Raw genomic sequence first — 17,923 nt, forward strand, 5'->3', positions numbered from 1 at the left:
ACACTGGGTCACTTTCAGGCTGCAGGGTAAGCGCCCCAAGCTGGTCTCACCAGCACTTCTTCCCGCACCAAACCAAGTTTTGATAGATGGTCTCCCATCCAAGTACTGGCCAGTCCTGAACATGCTTAGCTTCAGGTGGATGACCTCTTCAGAAGTGCACTTACTCAAACCAATGCAATAAAAACAAAATGGTGAAAAGTGGACATAAGATGGTGGCTGGGTGCTTTGACACTGGGTATTTTAAACACTCTGGCTGAAGATTTGGTGCAGGTTGGTAACCCTGCTTAGAAAGCTAGGGGACATCAATAAGAAATGACAAAAACTGGACCACATATGGAGACCACCAGTGGTGTTTGTGCATGCAGAGTCAGTGGGGCACTGCCCCAGCAGATAAATAAAACAAGCAAAAAGCTTCCCTCAGTAATTTCACCTATTGTTAAAATATTTATAACAACCCTTCGGTTGCCTTCTTAAGCCATTGTTTACAATATTCCACCACATGTTTAAATTACTTACATACATATCTAGGACAATTTTGCTTTCTGTACTTTCTGAGGTTGCCCTCATGTGGCGTGCTGCCTATTTCAGGCTCCCAGTGGCAGTTCTATTGGCCCTGCAGTGTCCCAGTAGGTGTGTGTGTGTCGATGTGAAACCTGAACGTCCTGCATTTGCACTTTCAGTGTGAGCTTTACCCAGCCAAGGCTAGGCAGCATAAGAGATACAAAAAGTCCTTTAATGACAGCCACGGCAACTTAAATTAAAAAGACAGCAGACATGACAGACATTACGTGGATCACAATTGGCTCGAGCAATGTCTCGATCTTCAGAAACCATTGAGGCTGCCCGCCTTACGCCACTGAATTTGAAAAAGCCACTTCATATGTGCTTGCTTTATTTTGTGGAAATGAAAGCAGCATTGGGATGCTCCTGTTTCAAACAAGTGCAGAGTCCTGGGGCAGAATTAACAGGTCTGTAGAACTAGCTGTGCTACCCATCTAAGATGACCTCAACAAAGCCCTCAGCATTAATGTTTAGAAATCTTTTTTTGTAATGCATGTAGGAATAAAACGCATTGCTACAAATCTTTGTGATGCACCATCTGTTGGAATTACAAATATAATGCATACAGTACACCATTTACTACGAGATTTGCAAAAGTAGTGTTAATGTTTGTGATGCACCATCTGTTGGAACGAAAAATGTAATGCATTTTATTACTAAAAATGTTTGTGGTGTGCCATCCTTTGGAATGACAGAGACACAACAACATATACACTTATGCTTTTATTAAAATAGATTGTATGCCAGTCTCACGCTGAGCAGCAAACACCTGGGCGCACCGTGGTTAGCACTGCTACTTGATACTCCCAGTGTCTTGTGTTCAAGTTATGCAGTCTGCATGTTCTGTCCGTGATTTTGTGGATTGTCACCTCAAAGCTGTTAGATTCTAAACATGAGGTGTTGCTGTTTCTCCTCCAGTTTGCAGTTGTCCTCCAAATGCCCCCAAAACAGCTGAGCATGAAAGGCTGCTGACATCATCACCATCACTGGACTAAAGTGATCATTGTGTTGAGCTGATCATGGGGCCTCAAAAAGACCAACCATCATCCTATCTCAGGGGTTGGTGGCACACTGTAGGACACCATTCTTCAGCCTCCTCTGCTTACCTTCCTTTAAGCTAATGTCATATCATACGACTTCTAATCAAAGGTGAGGTCAAGTTGATCTCGTCACTTGAGGATGTCATATTACATGACTACAAATCACAATGCATGTCAAATCACACGACAATTCCAAAGCCCACCTCTTTCTTTTTTTGATAGCTGCCTGTCAGAGCTGGAGCTGTACGACTGTTTTACAGCTACGAAGAGTTCAGCCATCATCTCGGCCCTTTCCATTCTGTCATGGTACAGAAAACACGAGATATCATGTAGGCAAGCTTCTGTTTCTGAGGTCCATTAGGCATTAAACGCATTGTACCTGTGGCTGAGCAATCGTTGGTTCTGAACTATCGCACACCCAGATACACCCCATTCCCACCCCCTTTGACTAAGCCTACTTGATTTTGTCAGGGTGAGTCACAGACTGGGTGGACTAAGAGTCTGGGGACGTCAGATTACACGAGTCAAGGCCACGAGAGTGCACCGCCAACTAACTGCCTGCGACTTGCTTAAATTCTGGTAACAATGTCTGCAACTGAAAATCACTAGAGAAGTTGTGTAACGGTGAGGCGTTTAGAAGATGAGCCTGATGCACTGCCCTTCAGTGCGGGTCACAAGCCTAATGGCCACCCAAACCTAACCGATTGCTTGATTTGGCATTCTTGTCATCCCTTTTGGTTTTTGTTGCACACTGGCATATTGCTTATGTGTGCAGCCATTTTGTTTGTCACAGAGAGTATGGTGATTGATTCTGAAATAATGAAGCTACTATTCACCATGTAAGGGGCTACAAAAAAATGAAGTCTGTTTGCTAAAAAACTCCAGGAACGTGGGTTCAAATCAAACTCCAGTTTCTGTCCTTGTGGACTTTGCCACCCTAAGTTACAGTAATATATGGAATAACTGGGACACTGTTCTCTACCAAGGGCGCTGTGGTGGCTAATGAACAGCATGGTGCTATGGCGGTCAGTCATGCTGCCTCACCTGGGTTCAATTTCTAGTTATTGTCTGCATTGTTTTTATTCTGAGCCCTTTCTTATTTACAATGGTGATGGACAGGTTGACATTAGATTAGACAGGAGTCTCCGTGGACTATGATGTTTGCTGATGACATTGTGATCTGTAGCGAGAGTAGGGAGCAGGCTGAGGAGACCCTGGAGAGGTGGAGATATACTCTAGAGAGGAGAAGAATGAAGGTCAGTAGGAACAAGACAGAATACATGTGTGTAAATGAGAGGGAGGTCAGTGGAATGGTGAGGATGAGGGAGTAGAGTTATAATAATAATAATTCTTTGCATTTATATAGCGCTCAACAATTGCAGGTTAAGGGCCTTGCTTAAGGGCCCAACAGAGCAGAGTCCCTTTTGGCATTTATGAGATTTGAATTGGCAACCTTCCAATTGCCAGTGCAGATCCCCAGCCTCAGAGCCACCACTCCGCCTGACAAAGGTGGAGGAGTTTAAATACTTGGGAATCAACAGTACAGAGTAATGGGGATTGTGGAAGAGAGTGCTGGCAGGGTGGAATGGGTGGAGAAGAGTGTCAGGAGTGATTTGTGACAGACGGGTATCAGCAAGAGTGAAAGGGAAGGTCTACAGGACGGTAGTGAGACCAGCTATGTTATATCGGTTGGAGACGGTGGCACTGACCAGAAAGCAGGAGACAGAGCTGGAGGTGGCAGAGTTAAAGATGCTAAGATTTGCATTGGGTGTGACGAGGATGGACAGGATTAGAAATGAGGACATTAGAGGGTCAGCTCAAGTTGGGAGACAAAGTCAGAGAGGTGAGATTGTGTTGGTTTGGACATGTGCAGAGGAGAGATGCTGAGTATATTGGGAGAAGGATGCTAAGGATAGAGCTGCCAAAGAAGAGGAGAAGAGGAAGGCCTAAGCAAAGGTTTATGGATGTGGTGAGAGAGGACATGCAAGTGATGGGTGTAACAGAACAAGATACACAGGACAGAAAGATATGGAAGAAGATGATCCACAGTGGCAACCTCTAACGGGAGCACCCGAAAGAAGAAGAAGAAGAGTCTGCATTGTTCTTATTTAAAACTGTTTAATTTAGGTCATTTGGTGACCCTAAGTTTAGCCTCCATGAGACTAAGGGAAAGTTCTGGGCTGGTACCCAACTGGAGCCTATTGCTTCCAGAGAAATGCAGTCAGCATCACTTGGGTCTTCTATCTTGCTCATTTACCACAGATCTGTCAATCAGTTGATCCCACCTAGTCCAGTTCCAGGTCATGGGGCAGGAGATCATCCTGGCAGGATCAAGTGCAAGGCAGAAACCAGGCCTGCTTGGGGTGGAAAACGAGAACTTTGACAAACCTACAGTTCATTCAAAGAATCAGAGCAGCCATTAATGAAGAGAACGGATACGTTGAAGATGTGTATCCAATTCCATGTCCAAAGCTGAGCACCCTTTAACACAAAGGGTCCAGCTGAGATCCTCAGCCACGCCATTCTGATAAGTTCATTGTCACGTGCACCGTGCGTAGAGGGATTGACTTTTTGGTTGATGCCCCACCTAAATAATGGAAGTGATGCGCCTGAAGGTGTGTTTCCAAAGGGATGATGCGCCCACTGCTGTGTGTTAAACTCTTGAACTTTGTCTGCCCACTGGTTAACTGATGGCTCTAAAGTGGCCTGGTGTTTGTTTACGTGTGCTATGATGGACATGCAGACCACTCAGGGTTCATTCCCTTCTTGGGCCCAGTGCTTCCAGAGAACTCCATTGGAGTAAGAAGGTCTGGTAAATGAATGAGTGAGTGAATAACACTGACCCTTGGCCCCGTCGTGTTAGGCGCCTTATGCAGTAATAACTGGTCAACTTGATTTGGAAGGCACCGTCGTTTTTGTTTATCTCTTCTTTGACATAATTGAAGGGGAATTCAGGAGTTATTTTGGTAACATTCTGAAAAGTTTTTAAATTTCTTTTGTCTTCTTTACAGCTGAAATGTTTGCTTCCTCTTTTACATGCCTTGCCTAGAAGTGGACGTTTACAAGAGGAAACACAAGGCCGGGAAATTACAGTAAAGTCTGATGGATGTATCGAACATAAAAGAAAGTGAACTGTGCGTATTACGTCAGAGTTTATTCATTCATACGTTCATTCATTCATCCCACTGAGGAGTCATGCTTGCCTTGCTCCTGACGTGGCTACTTGTGACCCTACAAAGAACTTCAAGTTACAACACATGTTCAATCCTTTTTGAAAGGAAACCATTTAAGGTGGTTGTTAGTTGTAATTCTAAGAAGATATTTTATAACTATATGGAATAAATATCCTAAATAAGCTTTCTCAGATAAAATGAGATTTGAACTCATAGACTGAGATATTTACCAAAACACCAGAGCGTCGATGTGCAAAAGTAAATGAACCCTCACGGTCAACAATTTGTGGCACAACCCCTCTGGCCAATAGGACTTCATACTTTCGCCTCCTATAATTCGTCTTAACTCTTCCCAAGCCCCTTTACTAAACTCGGCCAGCTCTGTGAGGTCTGAAGGATGCCTGGCATGAAAAAGCTGCTGAATTTTAAGAGCGGGTCCGGCCCCTCTTCTTCTTGAACCATTCTGTTGTGGGCTGACTTCAATGTTGCTGTGTTGTTGAAAGATTCACTGTGTGCCCAGCTTGAACTATCAAACTGATGGGCTGACGTTTTTCTGATATTTATCATGGCACAGAGCATGTCAATTAGCACATGCAAGTAAGAAATTCACTGCACAAGGGTTAGGGTTAGGGTTAGGGAAGCTCTTCAGTACAAGGATTCCAGAGACCCAAAGGTATCATCAGCTGGAGTAGAAGTACAAGTAGGGATGAAATAGAGAGCAGAAGAGTCAGTGGAGATGGCAGAATCCCACTTCAGGCAGAAATCTCTGGAAGGAATTGTGGCAAGGGGGAGAATTGTTATAGGCCTCTTCCCTAAGATCTGGGCAGGGAAGGTCCAAGGTGAAGAAAGACACTGTCTTCTTCAGAAGGAAGTCCAAGCAGATGTGGAGGAAGAACGAGCAAGTTGGCCAGTGTGACTGAAGCAGCAGGGAGTATGGACAAGGTAAAGTAGATCTGGGTAAGCTGGTCAAATTCACCTCACACAAACAACTCTCTGGCCAAACATGGTCATCTTTTCAGAGACAACCAAACAGCTGGTTGTGCTTGAACTCATAGTTCCCTGGGAAGAACACATGGAAGAGGCAAACAAAAGAAAGAAACAAACTAACAGGAGCTCATGGAGAAGTGACAGGTTAGCAGCTGGCAAACTGTGTGGGATAGTGGGGGCTTTGCAGGTCGTTATCTCGACTGGGGATAATGGGGACTGCAAAGAGGAGGGCCATGAGAGCTGTGATAGAAACAGTGGAGAAAGCCACAAGGAAGATATGGATCAGAAGAGTCAATCCGTGTGAGGCTGCTGATGGGATCTGACATGGGATGTGATCAGTCCCGGCTGGGTCACCTGAGTGAGAATGTATGATGTTGAAAGGCTCGAAATACAAGAGGACCTCAGGAACATCAGTGATGACACATCCCAATGCATATAGAAGGCATATTTTAATTACATATACATTTGTTGATGTGTAAAAACAAACAAACAATCTCAAACTCTATCAGAACTTCTTCATCGTCTTCTTTCGGCTGCTCCCGTTAGGAGTTGTCACAGCAGATCATCTTTTTCCATATCTTCCTGTCTTCTTCTGTCACACCCATCACCTGCATGTCCTCTTTCACCACATCCATAAACCTTCTTCAAATAAATATACATTTTATGATATATAAAAAAAACTCAGACCTTCAAGTATGACTGTAAGGGTATCTGCCTTGGCGCTGTGGTGGCATTAATTCCAGACGCTCGGGTGCTCAGATGTACAGAAGCAGCATGATGACGCTGACTGGGAAACACTAGAGCGATAAACACAGGGGTTTCCATTTTGATCCTCTGCATACAAACAGCAAGGACTCCAGGGTGGTGCCAGAGGCTCGCTGCCAACCACGGTGTGGTAAAAATAAAAAGGCTGCAGGCTTTTCATATGAGTAACTTGAACGCACTTTTCCTGTTCAGACAAGGCCAGCTTGAAAGATGCAGACGCCAGGCGTCGTCCTTAAGGAGATCTCCAGCAGTCAAATGCCTTCACCGTTTGGACTTCACCCGAATGTGACGAGATGTCTGCCTGCATGTGAATAAAGAGGGCGGGGCTTGGAAGATTTAGGCCTTTAAAGTCTCCAATGACATTCTAAATGCTAATTAGGCAAATTAAAGACTTATAGCCTTTACCCTCCACGGGACCCTAAACTGAATAAGCACACTCGGTGGATAGACTTGTGCTAAAATGTAAGGCAGAGCAGAGGCTTCCAGCTCTAGGGACCTGGGTTCAAGTCCCAGCAGGGTCCGCATCCCCTGATTGTGTGCAGATTCATGTATTGACCTCATGTTTGGTGGAATTTAATAATAAATACTAATAATGATTACATTTATATAGTACTTTTCTTGTTACTCAAAACGCTTTACATAAATACAGAGGAACCACTTCAACCACCACTAATGTGTAGCACCCACCTGGATGATGCGATGGCAGCCATTATTGAGTCAGTATGCTCACCACACATTAGCTGTTAGGTGAGATGAAGGGGTGAGAGGGATAGCCAGTTAGAGACAGGGGATGATTAGGGGGCCAGGACAGACGGGGCCGTGATGTCCAATTTAGCCTGGACATCGGGATACACCCTAATGTTTATGAACGATGCCTTTTATGACCACAGAGAGTTAGGACCTCGAAAAGTCCTCTGAAGAGTGACAGCATGGGATCCTCAAAGCAACTCTCAAAAGATCTGAAAACAAAGATCGTTGAGTCTCCTGGTTTAGGGGAAGGCTACAAAAAGCTATCTCAGAGGTTTAAACTGTCAGTTTCAACTGTAAGGAATAGAATCAGGAAATGGAAGGCCACAGGCACAGTTGCTGTTAAACCCAGCAGGTCTGGCAGGCCAAGAAAAATACAGGAGCGGCAAATTCTCAGGATTAAGAGAATGGTGACAGACAACCCACAGATCACCTCCAAAGACCTGCAAGAACATCTTGCTGCAGATGGTGTATCTGTACATCGTTCTACAATTCAGCACAATTTGCACAAAGAACATCTGTATGGCAGGGTGATGAGAAAGAAGCCCTTTCTGCACTCACGCCACAAACTGAGTCGCTTGTTGTATGCAAATGCTCATTTAGACAAGCCATATTCATTTTGGAACAAAGTGCTTTGGACTGATGAGACCCCAGTGGAGTTATTTGGTCATAAGAAAAAGGGCTTTGCATGGCAGAAGAAGAACACTGCATTCCAAGACAAAGACCTGCTACCTACTGTCACATTTGGTGAAGGTTCCATCATGCTGTGGGGCTGTGTGGCTAGTTCAGGGACTGGGGCCCTTGTTAAAGTCGAGGGTCAGATGAATTCAACCCAATATCAACTAATTCTTCAGGATAATGTTCAAGCATCAGTCACAAAGTTGAAGTTACGCAGGGGTTGGATATTCCAACAAGACAAAGACCCAAAACACAGTTCGAAATCTACAAAGGCATTCATGAAGAGGGAGAAGTACAATGTTCTGGAATGGCCATCACAGTCCCCTGACTTGAATATCATCCAAAATCTATTGGATGATTTGAAGTAGGCTGTCCATCAAATTGAACTGAACTGGAGAGATTTTGTATGAAGAATGGTCAGAAATACCTCCATCCAGAATCCAGACACTCATCAAAGGCTATAGGAGGACAGCGTCTAGAGGCTGTTAGATTTGCAAAAGGAGGCTCAACTAAGTATTGATGTCATATCTCTGTTGTGGTGCCCACATTTATGCACCTGTCTAATTTTGTTATGATGTATATTGAATATTTTCTGTTAATCCAATAAACTTAATGTCACTGCTAATACTACTGTTTCCATAAGGCATGTCATACATTAAAAGGAAGTTGCTACTTTGAAAGCTCAGCCAATGATAAACAAAAATCCAAAGAATTAAGAGGGCTTCCCAAACATTTTCATATGACTGTATATGGCTGACACCTTTTTTCAAAGCAACTTACAACTTTGAGAGTCAGGTGGCTCCATTTCTTTTGGCAGGTCAAGTCACTTGCTTAGGGTCACAAAACATCAGCAGTGGGATTTGAACCCACAACCTGAGGGCTTGCAGTCCAAAGCCTTAACCACCACACTACACTGCCTATATGATGCCATCGGTGAAATGACCTCTTTTGCAAATGTGGACCAAGCAAGACAACATCAGGAAGAGGGAGAGTTTAAACAGGGTGAAAACACACCAGCAAGGAACTGGGCAAAGAGCAATGGCATAAGTCGTATGTTTGCAGATGTCGAATGATGGTGTGTTGTCGTATAAACCAGTCATTGGCCCATACAACACTGAGTGCCTAAATTTGATGAACTATATGGGATGACAGAGAGCAAGTGAGGACCAATGCTCCAATATTTGATGTGCTGTGGGACAACATGGCACACCACCACCCCACTGAGAGGTTTGTAACACACCCCAGGATGTCCTCACTTTTCTTGCAACTATACTCCACTTCTAAATCCCTGTAGTGGAATTCGTTTTTGCATGGAGGTGGACGGTTTATAACCACCACCCACATGACCAAATGTGCAAGGCTGACTTAACGTACAGTATGGGCACTGGCGGTGGGGGCTCCAGGAGCAGAGGGGCCCACGATGTTTCTATTTTGCTATCAAAACAGGGGTCCCAGCGCACTACTTTGCCGGGGGCCTATGATGCTGTTAAGGTGGCCCTGCGAAATGTCCTTACCAGATGGCACAAATGCCAAGATATTTCTCCAGAGCACTGCCAAGGTTGGATGCTAAAAGATACTTCCCCAGGTGTATTGCTAGAGAGGATGTTAAAATGTGATGTGGAGGAGAACTTATAGATAGATAGATAGATAGATAGATAGATAGATAGATAGATAGATAGATAGATAGATAGATAGATAGATAGATAGATAGATAGATAGATACTTTATTGATCCCAAGGGGAAATTCACATACTCCAGCAGCAGCATACTGATAAAAACAATATTAAATTAAAGAGTGATAACAATGCAGGTATATAGACAGACAATAACTTTGTATAATGTTAACGTTTGCCCCCCCGGGTGGAATTGAAGAGTCGCATAGTGTGATGGAGGAACGATCTCCTCAGTCTGTCAGTGGAGTAGGACGGTGACAGCAGTCTGTCGCTGAAGCTGCTCCTCTGTCTGGAGATGATCCTGTTCAGTGGATGCGGTGGATTCTCCATGATTGACAGGAGTCTGCTCAGCGCCCGTCGGTCTGCCATGGATGTCAAACTGTCCAGCTCCATGCCTACAATAGAGCCTGCCTTCCTCACCAGTTTGTCCAGGCGTGAGGCGTCCCTCTTCTTTATGCTGCCTCCCCAGTACACCACCGTGTAGAAGAGGGCGCTCACCACAACTGTCTGATAGAACATCTGCAGCATTTTATTGTGGCCAAACCCAGAGAACTGCATGAACTTACATGGTGGGCATTTTTGGGAAGGAATTACAAAATGCACATCTATTTACAAGAAAGGCCATTGAAGTATTTTGCCACATGTTTGGTTAATTTCTGGACATTTTACAGAGTGGAAAGATGTTCATGTTTTGTAATTCAGTGCTTTTTGCAGACATAAGATTAAAGCTACTTGATAAACAATGATGGTGGGAGTCCAGGACCAACTTAACATAAGGGCACAATGGGCACTGGCAGGGGGTCGCAGGAGCAGAAGGCCCACAATGTTTCTGATGCCCATACATATTTCTGTTTTGCTATCAAAACAGGGGCCTCAGTGTACTACTTTGCCGGGGGGCCTGTGATGGTCCATAATTTATTGTTCATAATGCTCTCTGTTGTTACTGTTTTCTGTGTGGGACCAATTGGTGTTTTGATGGCATTTGAATTGGATTAACTGCTTTGGTGGTTGCAGTGCATTTAGGAGGTGGGATTACCGGTTTGGTCTCGCTGTGTGTTGATCATGAAAACCGCGTGATGGGTTTTGAAAAAGGGACTTCAGAATTGAACAAGTTAGACATGGCGTAACATTCAGGTGTGCTCAGCGACTAAGTTAACTGATATGAAAGTTGGAGCATTTCACGATTTTTATTTACTTCGTCCAAGAGTCAGTTGTTACATTTTTCTTTAGTGAATAGTTTTGTAACAATGAGTCATATTTAAAAGTAGCAGTGATAATGGAAGGTAATGAGATGAGTTAGTAGACAAGACTTCAGTAAATAACAGCACTTTACAATGGAGTTAAAATCAGAGCACAGATCGGCTTGTGGTGGCTTTCATACACCAATTCAAGTGACATGAAGATGGCATCGACTGATGTGTGTTAGTAGTGGAGGGTCTGGGACTTATTGTTCTTCAATTTTATTAAACATAACAACTTTGAGTGGCACAGTGGGTAGCGCTGCTGCCTTGCAGTTAGGAGACCAGGGTTCGCTTCCCAGGTCCTCCCTGCGTGGAGTTTGCATGTTCTCCCCGTGTCTGCGTGGGTTTCCTCTGGGTGCTCCGGTTTCCTCCCACGGTCCAAAGACATGCAGGTTAGGTGGATTGGCGATTCTAAATTGGCCCTAGTGTGTGATTGTGTGTGTCCTGCGGTGGGTTGGCACCCTGCCCGGGATTGTTTCCTGCCTTGTGCCCTGTGTTGGCTGGGATTGGCTCCAGCAGACCCCCGTGACCCTGTGTTCGGATTCAGCGGGCTGGAAAATGGATGGATGGATAACAACTTTGAAAGTAGAGCACCAATAATTAGCACATGAAAAAGAGCTGTTTATACAGGATGAACTGTACTAGCGTAAAAACAGAATCAATATTAACCTATGAAAGGAGAAAAGCAACTGAAATCTAGCTCTTGATATTAGTTAAAACACAGTTATTTGTTAAAAATTATATAAATAAGTAAGAACTTGGAGAGGCACTGATGTATTTTACAACAGGAATACGAGGGGCACACCAAGGGCAGGGGCTTGGCGCGATTGTCTGTGTATATCTGAGACTGAAAGATCTGGGAGCCAGAGATCAGGGTCTTAAGCCACTAAAGCCCCCCCACCTCCTGACACCATTGTCCATTTTTAAACCCCTCCTGTGTTTACATCACTTAGGGCAGCTGCGCCTTTCCCGTGTTATTAGTTAGTTCAAACACCGTTTAGCTGTAGGTAAGCTCAGTCATCCGGGATGGGCTCAGAGTAGAGCCGCTGCTCCTCCGCATCGAGAGGAGTCAGATGAGGTGGCTCGGGCATCTGATCAGGATGCCTTCTGGACGCCTCCCTGGTGAGGTGTTCCGGGCACGTCTAACCGGGAGGAGGCCCCGGGGAAGACCCAGGACACGTTGGAGGGACTATGTCTCTCGACTGGCCTGGGAACGCCTTGGGATTCTCCCGGAAGAGCTAGAAGAAGTGGCCGGGGAGAGGGAAGTCTGGGCATCTCAGCTCAAGCTGCTGCCCCCGCGACCCGACCTCGGATAAGCGGGAGACAATGGATGGATGGATGGATAGATAACGTCAATTCTTTATAATAATAATCTAAGAATATTCAATCAATTCAGACTTACCTATGCTTACTCCACTGCTTTTCCAGAGAAGTGACTTTGTTGTGCTCCTAGCTTACCTAAAGTAGCAGAAGGCACCGCCATGTGAGCTGTGTGCGCATGCGCGCTCTGTCCGGCGTTTGACTCGCGTGCATTGGGCACCCGCGCGGCTGTCAGACGAGCAGAAGAGGAAAACACACAAAATATAAAAGTTCAAGGAAACGCACTCAAGGTAAGACCCAAACGGTTAACTCATTCCTGGCTGAAGTCGTGCGCAGAAACGGTTTTGCATTTTAAGACTGACGAGTTCGCAAATTCACTAATGCTTTTCAATGGGAAATCTTGAAGTTTTAAAACTTTATACAGTGCGATGTGTTCAACATACCGCAACAAAATTTCGGTAAAGAGTAAGCGTGCCATAAATCAACAAAAGTGGTCCACGGGGGCAGAGTTGTTTCTTGCAGACAGACTGACAGAAATGGGCTTTCGCAACAGGCGCTTAGTGCATTACGTGCAAACGCACCTTAAAGAAAACTTAGGAATTGAGATAAAACTGTAATAATAAACCTTACCGTCTTCAATGCCACACCTAATCGCTGAATTTTATATCATATCCCATAATGCTGCCTCTGTTTTCTTTTCTTGCAGCTCCTTACCAGAAAGTCTAAAGTGATTTGAATCCGTGGCCGTGACACTTCCAGTCCGCTGTTTCCTAACAGATAAGCCCAACTGCGTGCCTGACCGCTTTTGCTGTAACGCCAACATTTAACATAACAAGACAAGGCCAAGCGCACCTAACGCAAGTCAGGGTCAATGCGACCGAGTCCACCCCAGCAGCATGTCGGGCCCAGTCCGTGGTGGGGCTCACTTACGCCCACATCAAAGGAGCTGATTTGCAGTCACTGATTAGCCTAATGGGCGGCACGGTGGCGCAGTGGGTAGCGCTGCCGCCTCACAGTTAGGTGACCCAGGTTTGCATGTTCTCCCCGTGTCTGCGTGGGTTTCCTCCCACAGTCCAAAGACATGCAGGTTAGGTGTATTGGTGATTCTAAATTGGCCCTAGTGTATGCATGGTGTGTGGGTGTGTTTGTGTGTGTCCTGCGGTGGGTTGGCACCCTGCCCGGGATTGGACCCTGCCTTGTGCCCTGTGTTGGCTGGGATTGGCTCCAGCAGACCCCCGTGACCCTGTGTTCGGATTCAGCGGGTTGGAAAATGGATGGATGGACGGATGGTTTGCATGTTCTCCCCGTGTCTGCGTGGGTTTCCTCCCACAGTCCAAAGACATGCAGGTTAGGTGCATTGGCGATTATAAATTGTCCCTAGTGTGTGCTTGATGTGTGTGTGGGTGTGTGCCCTGCGGTAGGCTGGCGTTTGTTTCCTGCCTTGAGCCCGGCGTTGGCTGGGATTGGTTCCAGCAGACCCCCGTGACCCTGTAGTTAGGATGTAGCAGGTTGGATAATGAATGGATGGATGGATGGATGATTAGCCTAATAGAACTCTTTGGGGATGCAGGAGGAAAACTTAAGCAGACACAAAACAGACCAGCATGCTGGGTCAGTAGGCAATGGTGCTAACCACTGTGCTGCTCTACACCAGCAACCAATGGCAAAAATGTCCATTCATCTTGGCCACACTGGGCAGGGCATTGCAACAGAGGGCACAGACAATGAGGTCAATACAGAATCACTTATTAACTTAATTGGCATGCCTTTGTGATGTGGAATGGAAACCATCAAAGATGTGGGGAGGACACGCAAAACTCCACACTGGCAGTGACCAGGCCTAAAACTCACACCCAAGGCTGTGGAACAGCAGTGCCAGCCACTGTGGAAACACGTTCAAAATATTTACTGCTAAAATAAAACAAAAATGCAAGCCTGTCTACTAAGTGTCAAGGAGTGGGAGGAATCGAAATGCTAAAAGACTGACAGGGAAATGTGAGCTGGATAGCCAGGAGGGGAAAAAGAGGAGGGGATACCAAGAAAAAATGAAAGAAAAGACGGCCCTGCAAAGGCCATGAAGTGCTGGAGGGCCTGCGATTGCTGCTTTTTACTGAACTCGATATTTAAGTTCTCTGGGTGAACTTATCAGTTGTCTTGTCTTTGGGTAAACAGAAACATGTGCATGGCCCTTCTGCCGCGTTCATCTATTACTGAACCTGCTTAGTTCAGCAGAAGGAAATAATCTGGACAAGCACTGAAGACAAGGTGGGAACCAAACCTGGAGTTCATTCAAAGAAAGACAGCCACCATTGATGAAAAGATTGATTACGGTGAAAATGTGTAAACACCTGTCCTCCATGTCCAAAACTGAGCACCCCTTAACACAAGGGGTCCCACTAAGATCCTCGCTGTTGTCACAGCGCCCTAATAACGTCATTATTTTGTATGTGACTCACAGAGGGGTTGTCACTTTGGTCATTGTCACTACCTGAATGAAGGAAATGTAGTAGCATGGCATGAAGACAATGCCCCTTGAACGAGTTATTTCCAAAGGGACGATACTCCCACCACTGTTAAACACCTTACTTTCATTGGTTCCCCTCTATCTGGTCTGTGTTGAATTTGCTTTCTTCCCATTTTTTATCCCAAAGATGAGTGTTGCGTTAACTGGCCCGGTGTTTGTTAGCATGTCCTGCAAATGGGAGGGGGGCCATCCAGAACTGGTTCCCATTTTGGGCTCAGTGCTGCCAGGATGTGTTCTCTTTAAGTAGATGAAATGGATGAGACAACGGTTAGAGAGGAAACATCAAGGTGTGTACCTTAAATGTAAGTGAGGAGTGCACGGTCTGCACACCCTTATTATACAGTCCATGCACATTCTTCACAAATCTTAAAAATGGGTATATCACTGTTCTTCTTTTGTAAAAGTACATCTTAACCCAGATGCACAGCAACACCCTTCATTATTTTGAGGCTAACAGTTGGGTAGCAGGGTTAAACAAATCATCTTTTGCTCAACAGATGGGTGCTAACATACAAATAACTCCAACAATCCATTCATCAGTTTTCTAAGTCCATTTCATCTTGAGCAGGATTGTGGGGAAGCTGGAGCCTATCCCAACTAGCACAGGACGCAAGGCAGGGAGAATCCCTGGACAGGGTGTCAGTCCATCACAGGGTGAACACACACACACCCATACTAGAGACGATGTAACTTCACCAATCCCACTGACCTGGGTGTCTTTGGACTGTGGGAGGAAGCCCAAGTACAGTTGTGCTTGAAAGTTTGTGAACCCTTTAGAATTTTCTATATTTCTACATAAATATGACCTAAAATATGACCAGAATTTCACTCAAGTCCTAAAAGTAGATAAAGAGAAACCAGTTAAAAAAATGAGACAAAAATATTATACTTGGTCATTTATTTATTAAGGAAAATGATCGAATATTACATATTTGTGAGTAGCAAAAGTATGTGAACCTCTAGGATTAGCAGTTAGTTTGAAGGTAAAGTTTGAGTCAGGTGTTTTCAATCAATGGGATGACAATCAGGTGTGAGTGGGCACCCTGTGTTATTTAAAGAACAGGGATCTATCAAAGTCTGCTCTTCACAACACATGTTTGTGGAAGTGTATCATGGCACGAACAAAGGAGATTTCTGAGGACCTCAGAAAAAGAGTTGGTGATGTTCATCAGGCTGGAAAAGGTTACACAACCATCTCTAAAGAGTTTGGACTCCACCAATCCACAGTCAGACAGATTGTGTATAAATGGAAGAAATTCAAGACCATTGTTACCCTCCCCAGGAGTGGTCGACCAGCAAAGATCACTCCAAGAGCAAGGCGTGTAATAGTCGGCGAGGTCACAAAGGAGCCCAAGGTAACTTCTAAGCAACTGAAGGCCTCTCTCACATTGGCTAATGTTCATGAGTCCACCATCAGAAGAACACTGAACAACAATGGTGTGCATGGCAGGGTTGCAAGGAGAAAGCCACTGCTCTCCAAAAAAATACATTGCTGCTCATCTGCAGTGTGCTAAAGATCACGTGGACAAACCAGAAGGCTACTGGAAGAATGTTTTGTGGACAGATGAGACCAAAATAGGACTTTTTGGTTTAAATGAAAAGCGTTATATTGGAGAAAGGAAAACACTGCATTCCAGCATAAGAACCTTATCCCATCTGTGAAACATGGTGGTGGTGGTAGTATCATGGTTTGGGCCTGTTTTGCTGCATCTGGGCCAGGACGGCTTGCCTTCATTGATGGAACAATGAATCCTGAATTACAGTGCATCCGGAAAGTATTCACAGCGCATCACTTTTTCCACATTTTGTTATCTTACAGCCATATTTCAAATTGGATTAAATTCATTTTTTTCCTCAGAATTCTACACACAACACCCCATAATGACAACGTGAAAAAAGTTTGAGATTTTTGCAAATTTATTAAAAAATAAAAAAATTGAGAAAGCACATGTACATAAGTATTCACAGCCTTTGCTGTGAAGCTCGAAATTGAGCTCAGGTGCATCCTGTTTCCCCTGATCATCCTTGAGATGTTTCTGCAGCTTAATTGGAGTCCACCTGTGGTAAATTCAGTTGACTGGACATGATTTGGAAAGGCACACACCTGTCTATATGAGGTCCCACAGTTGACAGTTCATGTCAGAGCACAAACCAAGCCATGTTTTTTTTTCACATTGTCCTTATGGGGTGTTGTGTGTAGAATTCTGAGGAAAAAAATGAATTTAATCCATTTTGGAATAAGTCTAACATAACAAAATGTGGAAATAGTGATGCGCTGTGAATACTTTCCGGATGACTGTATATCAGAGAATTCTAAAGGAAAATGTCAGGACATCTGTCCATGAACTGAATCTCAAGAGAAGGTGGGTCATGCAACAAGACAACGACCCTAAGCACACAAGTCGTTCTACCAAAGAATGGTTAAAGAAGAATAAAGTTAATGTTTTGGAATGGCCAAGTCAAAGTCCTGACCTTAATCCAATCGAAATGTTGTGGAAGGACCTGAAGCAAGCAGTTAATGTGAGGAAACCCGCCAACATCCCAGAGTTGAAGCTGTTCTGTACGGAGGAATGGGCTAAAATTCCTCCAAGCCGGTGTGCAGGACTGATCAACAGTTACTGGAAACATTTAGTTGCAGTTATTGCTGCAAAAGGGGGTCACACCAGATACTGAAAGCAAAGGTTCACATACTTTTGCCACTCACAAATATGTAATATTCGATCATTTTCCATAATAAATAAATGACCAAGTATAATATTTTTGTCTCATTTGTTTAACTGGTTTCTCTTTATCTACTTTTAGGACTTGAGTGACAATCTGATGATGTTTTAGGTCATATTTATGCAGAAATATAGAAAATTCTAAAGGGTTCACAAACTTTCAAGCACAGCTGTACACGCACATGAAGAACATTCAAACTCCTTGCAGGGAGGACCCGTGATGTGAACCCCAGCCTCCTTGTTGCGAAGCAGCAGCAATACTACTGCACCACACTGCCGCTCAACGTAACAATTAAGAGCAAATGTTTTTCCTCTTAAAATTTGATTTTTATTCTATAAGCTCACAAGGGTTTTACCCAGTCAATTGATCCCTGCTAGCTCACACTCATAGTAGTACCAAACAGTAAACAGCCTGCATAATCCTTATTAGTTTATACAAAATAGTGTAACTGGAAAATAATTCCTAGGTAATATCTTCATACTACTTTTGTACA

Source organism: Erpetoichthys calabaricus, chromosome 16 (assembly GCF_900747795.2).
Source record: "Erpetoichthys calabaricus chromosome 16, fErpCal1.3, whole genome shotgun sequence".
NCBI classification, from domain to species: domain Eukaryota; kingdom Metazoa; phylum Chordata; class Cladistia; order Polypteriformes; family Polypteridae; genus Erpetoichthys; species Erpetoichthys calabaricus.